This window comes from Dendrobates tinctorius, unplaced genomic scaffold (assembly GCF_039654945.1).
Source record: "Dendrobates tinctorius isolate UK_male_01 unplaced genomic scaffold, ASM3965494v1 ptg000163l, whole genome shotgun sequence".
NCBI lineage: Eukaryota > Metazoa > Chordata > Amphibia > Anura > Dendrobatidae > Dendrobates > Dendrobates tinctorius.
Window position 1 is genome coordinate 16,725,877 of NW_027361830.1, and position 7,753 is coordinate 16,733,629.

General features: G+C 42.2%; 1 long non-coding RNA gene across 1 annotated transcript; it reads right to left on the reverse strand.

Annotated features, from left to right (window-relative positions):
• Positions 1-279: 279 nt before the first annotated feature.
• Positions 280-5,249, reverse strand: LOC141052893 (uncharacterized). The gene is made up of 2 exons (XR_012220923.1): positions 2,905-5,249; positions 280-2,824 (listed from the first exon to the last, which is right to left on the reverse strand). It is a non-coding gene; the product is annotated as an uncharacterized lncRNA (long non-coding RNA).
• Between the last annotated feature and the right edge of the window lie 2,504 nt (positions 5,250-7,753).

The following is a 7,753-nucleotide window of genomic DNA, read 5'->3' on the forward strand; positions in this document are numbered from 1 at the left end:
GCTGTGTGGCTCCGATTCCCCAAAGAAATTAATTTGAGGACGGCCTGTTGACGTTTGGCCACACCTGTCCTCTTATCTGGCCTAACAGGCTCATGCAGTGCTGATTCCGAGGAACTGGAGTAGGAGGAGGACTCAATATGTACAGACTGCATTCCTGCAATCCTTGTGATGATTCTGTCACACTAAGGTGCGACCCGTCTTAATTGTCTGTGGCCGAATTGTAGCTTTGGCACAAGGTATACGTATACTCGAGAAAAGAATACACAAGACAAGAGGGTATCGTGTCAGTATGATTCTTCTCTGTCTTTAATCAAACGTGTACAGCTTTTATAACAGAATTTGAGCTACATCATCAGTTACATCATGGGCATGTTTCCAGTTACTATTTGCTTTTCCCAGGTCGCTACACAATTATTATGTACATTTCTGGGCTACCGTTGACTGCTCCCACATTGCTAGCTAATACTTATATACACAAGTATTGTCTTCTAGCTTGACTCACCCTGGTCCACCCAGTTTATTCAATATTTGATGAAGCTTAGGTGAGTGATACCATACAGAAACAACCCTAAGAGAATATAAGAAAATATAAGAAAATCAGAAGTATCTTAAAGCAACATGATCCCAATATCCAGCAAAGCGTCCATATAGTGATACAGTTTTGATTCTTGTATATATTCATGTGCCATATATTCTTCCCTTAACAGTCCCTCCTTTGGAGATATGCAAAATCAAAACCCTAATCTCGTCGAACCTATCGATCTGTCCTCCCGGCCTACCTATCTCAACAATGCTGGAACCTAACTAACTAATCTTCACCGTATATACGAGACGACCCATCTCTAGTAGATGGACCCCCTCCTAACGGACTTTGCACAGGAGGAAGTCAGATCCTGGACTTTCCCTCGTTGGCTTGCTTCAGGCAGGCATATTACGGAGGTGGTGCTTGCATGTTTTCATTGGGACATTTTTCATACAGGGGATCTTCGAAATCGGCATGCATGGTCATCACTGTGGTTTCCATAGTTTTCATCATCATTTTCTTAAGGCATGGCACTATGCAGCATAGAATTAAAGAAAATATGATCAAAGGACATAAAATAACTTTTGCAAACTTAATGGGTCAATAATTGCCTTTATGGCATCCCCAGTGTATTTTATAAGCCGTTGTTGATTATTGTATAAATAGTTTATCCGCTTTGCATTCTTATTTGCGGGGATGGTGGGTTTAAACACAACTATTGTCTCGTTCTCGACTTTGAATTTGTCAGGTGCTCCCTGTGTGCCCCCACTGGTATCTTTGCTTCTTAGCCAAAATTTACCTTTTGTGTCACCATTTTCCCTCCCAAGTTTAGTACTTGAGCCTAGTACATATAACCCTTGCTCATACTCTGAAGGGTTGTCAATAGTAAGGTACAGAACTATGCATCCCTCCTTGGGGCAGTGAGTGGCAGTGACAGGGAGTATTGAATCTGGAAGGCCACTCTGACCCTTAAAATGGGTTTTGGACAGGGTCATGCGACTTAATAGGCTTATTCCCCATTTGTCCCTTCGCTGTAGGGCCTGGGCTGGTTGATGTCTCCAGTCACTTTCACCAGTGTGCCACCCAACAAGAGACTAATCCTCCCAGTTTGAACCTTCCCCTATTTCAGCAGTAGTGACACAGATGAATTGTGTATTAAACCTGATATGAAACTGTGCCATGGGGCCTGGACATTCTTATTGTGAGACAGTAGTCAAATTGATATGTTACTCTTGGGGTGGAGACATTATACCAGAAAGTCAGTATGCCCTTCTCATGAGTGACTACCCATTGGTGATTGACTACCCCTTGAGCTAGGAGAAGGATAAGTGCCAGATGGATGAAGAGTGGCAGCCGCTACTGGACTCTGGATCCGGCATCTCCTTGCAGTGGGAAGCGAGGACCCATGGACTGCTGCGATAGTTGACAGGACTTGGAACAGGCTGTCATCTCTAGGTTCAAGGGTACGTCTGTTGAACCTCTTGGTGATGAGGACTCAGTCACCGGGCAGGATCTGGTGGGCTCCTATGTCCTCAGGATCTGGGATGGATGAAAAGACTCGAAAATGCATTTTAGTCACATGTTTTTAAACTTAGTCTACATATAGGCAATTATACTTGTGCGTGTATGTGACCCAAGGGAAAGACTAAACTCTTATGCTATGACTTCCCTGTTTCCTGTATAGCATCAAGTATGTAGAGTTTTGTTCGAGGCCTTAAATTTTCCTTGTTCATCCTTAGGCGTATTTCATCCTGTATAACTTCATCTTAGGTCCATTTCTTCTTTTCTTCCTTGGATACTTGTTTCTGGAGTGTTATTCCTTTTCCTCTGTTTCCGTGTCAACCGGTATTACTGCTGCTTCTTTTGCTGTTACTTCAGCTAGTCTGTTGCCCACTGCTTCCCTTGAAGTGTCTCCAGTGTGTGTGCTTTTACTTTTACCACCGCAACTCTTCCTGGCATCAACAAGGACTCCATTAATTCTTGTATGGCTTTGTGGTGTCAGACTGGCGTTCCGTTAGCCGTGATGAAGTCTCTTTCCCTCCAGATTGATCTTGACAGCTTCATGTTGAGTGGACCTCTCGTATGCTTCTGTCAAGGCCCGCAGTCCTGCCTTTGGATATAGGCAGTGGTTTTGCTGGCAGCAAGTTACTTCTGTGGCTACTGCTATACCAGTGTGCGAACGGCCTTCTTGGTCTGCATACCTTGGTCTAGCCACAAAGAGCATCAGGTCAGGATCTTCCAGGTGTTCTCTTGCCTCATGACAGCAAGACAATCGCGTTCAGCCATTTCAGAGTCGACTACCTCTTCCACTAATGTGTCAGAGATGTGGTTTTCATCCTGACAGCAAGACAATCGCGTTCAGCCATTTCAGAGTCGACTACCTCTTCCACTAATGTGTCAGAGATGTGGTTTTCATCCTCCATCTTCCTCCCCCCTTTGGCAGAGGTAGAAGAGTAGCTGGATTATGGACAGCACATCTGGAGATGGTGACGTTGTCCGGGAGCAGAGTAGGGCATTGCAGACAGAAATATCAGAAGCTTTATCCAGCACAGGTGGGTTGCAAACACGGTTCTCATGCAGGTTTGGACTTCACGAGTCACTTGGTCAGGTTTTGGAGAGTAGAAGCCAGGAGGGCATTGTCTTCCTCCGTGAAGCTGTGTTAGGGCTCCATTTACATGGTCAGGCTTCTTCATGACAAACAGACAAAACAGTTCAGTATAGCGTGGCAGTCCTAGAGCTGTGAAAATGTGATTGCAATTTAGCATATAAAACACACCGATACCTTCTTTGGTTAACCTTAAAATAGTTATAAAAAAGGTTGCATGTGTAGAAGAGCAGTATTGGTTTGGCTGTCTTCAGTCAGGGTCGGAGGTCATCCATATGTATTGTAAAAAAAAAGTGGCTGTGGGATGTATCCTCTTCCAGGGCTCCAGGACCGTGGTCATGGCTCGGGTGAACATAGAGAGGCTATACTGTGCCCCTTGAGGCATCATAGTCCAAATATATTGCTGGCCCTCGTGTGAAAACAAACAGGTACTGGCTTGCAGCATGTAGAAATAAACTGAAGAAAGCATTGGCCAGGTCAATCACCGTGAACCATAGAAAAATAAATAGAATTGATAAAAACAAAACATAGTGTGTGGGTTTGGTACCATAGATGTGTTCAGTACTATAACTTCATTGACAGCACATAAGTCATGTATTATCCATAACTTCATAGAAATAATTGCAAATTATGAAATGGAGGGTAAATATTGCAATTTCCTTGGCAGCTGGGCTACTGGCTTCTGCCCCACCTTTACAAACTGGATTTTCAGCCTGCCAATATTGAGTCTGGGATCAGTGCCATTAGTTCAACGCCCACATGATCTACAGATGTGTCCTGTAAAAAAAAAAAAAAAAAAAAAAAAAAGAAAAGACTACATACTTCTTCAGCAAGTAGATCAATGTCCCTGATCAATCTTCTGATTGCATCGGGACCCACCAGGAATTTGAGAGGAGTATCCTCAACCCTGTCTGGGTGAGAGATGTTGTTTCTCCATTGTATTTTTGTGGGGGGGGGCGAGCTGTTTACTAGGGTATCTGTCTCCTGGCATTTCCAGGAGTCCTTGCATGTAGTAGATTGTGTATAAAAGTATGAGCTTTGAGGCTTAAAAGATGATGATGATTATGTCCCCTCACCATATAACGATAAATACTGTAGAAGGAGGGATGCATAGTTCTGTTTAATTATATACCTCCATGTCATATTCATCTTTTTCTTCATTATTCTTTTCATAAACGACATTAATTAATAAACCTATAATGGATGCTGGACAGGATGTAGCATAAGACGTGCCGTCTATATAAATAGTTGGAAAGAAGGTACGGCTCTTTGGGTTGGTCATCTGACAGTCAGAACAAGTCTCACGATGTTCTGCATTCTGCGTTTGACAGCTGGCACACGTCCAGTCATCGGGAATGTATATAAGAAGTATGAATGAATGTAATGCAGATATTGCAACTGACATCTTCCTGTGTAAATATTTGTTTTGCACAAAATTCAGCAATCTTGTTATATTCCTCTCCTCATCCCTTTTTTCCTAACTTCCTCTGCCATCTTATAAAATGCTTCAGGGTCCTGTAACAACTCATAACACCTGAGGCTGGGACGCTGCTCTCTACTCATTAACACATTCTTCTATTCCTTCTTATCTAATGCTCCTCCCCTCGTGATCGGAGGGTTTCTTAACGTACATTTTCTTTCTCACTCCACTATGGGTCATATCTGTCTTATAGATATTGACTGACTGCTCCCACCCATTCTATCATCTGAATTCTGAGTATATCTGAAAAACATTTGTATGTGTGCGTCTTAAAACAAATTCTCACGGGGTTATGAACAGTTGGATATGTGACTGTAAAAGCTGTATGTACTCCTTATGTCCGAGTAAAGGGGTCTTCAGTGAACATAGTGATGTCTAGCTATCTTGAACACAGTAATATAGGGAATTAACCAACAACTAACACCAGAGTATTTCACAAATCTTGTGTATCCAGAAACTGCGTAGTATAAAAATACCTTATAAATTGTTAAAATTTCTGTTTCCTCAAAACTTTCGCTCTAAAACCTTTCAAAGAAAACCATCTCATAGAGAAATGTAGTGACATTAGTAAAACAATAACTAAAAAGTAACAATAGACCTCGGATCTCACAGAGATATCTGTACAAATCAAGCAATTACCATTCAAGTAATTCTCTTTCTACCTGAACCAACTAACCTTATAATTATAGTATGCAGAACAAAACCAGTTTATCCAATTCTCTAATTTCACAACATATATATGTATACACACATAGAATGCATTCAAAAATTTTAACCACATGCTAGTACGCCTCCTGCAAATTATACACACTACAAAAGACAAAAGACAATGAATTTAAAACTGGTACTGACATCAAATACTGCGAATCCTTGACACCAAAACAATTCGCAATTTACCTATCCATATGCCAGCCTGATTTGTAGAGGTGAAAAATCTACACCTGGGCAAACCATACTTTTCAGGGAGAGAGCAATCACTCAGTCACATCAACACGGTAATTGAAATTACCCTTCCACCCATATAACTTATGAACCTATGCTGCAGCTAAAACACCATCATCTTAGCCAGATGATGTCCTGTGGGAAACCCGCAAGAAGTCACCAACCACTTAGAGGTTGGAAAATCACTGAGAGTAATCAAGCCCCTACTCCCACTTGCCCACTGGGAGAGACACAGTTCAGACTTCTGCGATCATCGGTCAAGCCGAGAGCAGGACCGGAACCAGAGTGACAGTGAATTTGCTCAGTACGTCTCCCTATCTATTTTTTTTTTTTTCCTTTTCAGGCTGGCTGAGGTAACAATCACGTATGCAAACAACCAAAACAGCAAAGCAGAGAGGCAAAGCAGATAAGGCAGACAATTAAACTTTTAGATTACCGTAATTATAAATATGCTTGAAGGGTTACTGTGTGTATACTATAAAACAACTTATTACACTCTATATTTTATATCCTCCGGACTGAATACAGATAATGTAGCGGGATTGTTAAACACTTTGGATTCAGGAAATGCAGCTGAAATAGCAGTCTAACCAGTATGGCAGTATATTCAATATGAGAGCTGCGGACAGGCATGTCTCAACAATGCATCAATACTTCAAAACATAAAAAAAAACTATTATGAATGTATTCCTTATCCCTTTCACTGTTCTTTTGTTACCAAGGCAACTAGGGCTGGGCTTTTTGTCACTTTAGGTATAGTAAATAGTGGTAATCACCTCTAGATAGGTGGTTGATATTTCAGCAGAGGGGGGAAAAATTAGTAATCACCTCTTTCCTTAAAAATATGTATATGCCGTGTCATTCACGTCACCGGGCCCAGTTTATACTGTGGGCGTATGGCCGGACGTGAGCACCTATATGTGTATATATATAATATATACATAACTTCTTCGACCGTCTAAGTTCGGAACCAGGGTGATAACCCAGTGGAAACATCCCCTTTGTACTCTGCTCTGTATGCTTCTAGTAGCCCTAGTGCAGTATGAAATAGTTTTTAACAGATACTAGATGGATTCTAGATACACCCTCCGAATTGGTTAGACCGGATAATACACACAGACAATTAAGGAATTATATACCTGACCGGGTCCGTAGGCTCAGGACTTTCAAACGTGGTCAGTTTAAGGGTTCAGAGAAGACAGCCAACTATCTCCTCCCAGCCGGACGTGAATACAGAAGGTTAGGTAAGATGATATATTTTCTCACCAGGTCTCGAGCTGCAGTCTCATCCCGCTGGAAAGACGTCCATCCTGGGGGGAGATTTTGTTGCGGCTGTGATCATCTGGTATCGTCCTGAGCCCCACGTTGGGCGCCAACTGATGATTCTGTCACACTAAGGTGCGACCCGTCTTAATTGTCTGTGGCCGAATTGTAGCTTTGGCACAAGGTATACGTATACTCGAGAAAAGAATACACAAGACAAGAGGGTATCGTGTCAGTATGATTCTTCTCTGTCTTTAATCAAACGTGTACAGCTTTTATAACAGAATTTGAGCTACATCATCAGTTACATCATGGGCATGTTTCCAGTTACTATTTGCTTTTCCCAGGTCGCTACACAATTATTATGTACATTTCTGGGCTACCGTTGACTGCTCCCACATTGCTAGCTAATACTTATATACACAAGTATTGTCTTCTAGCTTGACTCACCCTGGTCCACCCAGTTTATTCAATATTTGATGAAGCTTAGGTGAGTGATACCATACAGAAACAACCCTAAGAGAATATAAGAAAATATAAGAAAATCAGAAGTATCTTAAAGCAACATGATCCCAATATCCAGCAAAGCGTCCATATAGTGATACAGTTTTGATTCTTGTATATATTCATGTGCCATATATTCTTCCCTTAACACTTGGAGTTGGCAGAATACGTACAGAGCCACTCTCCTGATCTGTACCCGGCTCCACAACATTGACCCAATGGGCAGTGAGGGAAAGGTATCGTCCCTGTCCATGGCTACTGGTCCACGCATCGGTGGTCAGGTGGACCTTGCTACTGACGGCGTTTAGTAGCGCATTTTTAATTTTTCCCTCCACATGCTTTTGCAGGGCAGGGACGGCTTGCCTGCTGAAATAAAACCGGCTGGGCACATTGTATTGTGGAACTGCCAATGACATCAAGTTCCAGAAGGTGTCAG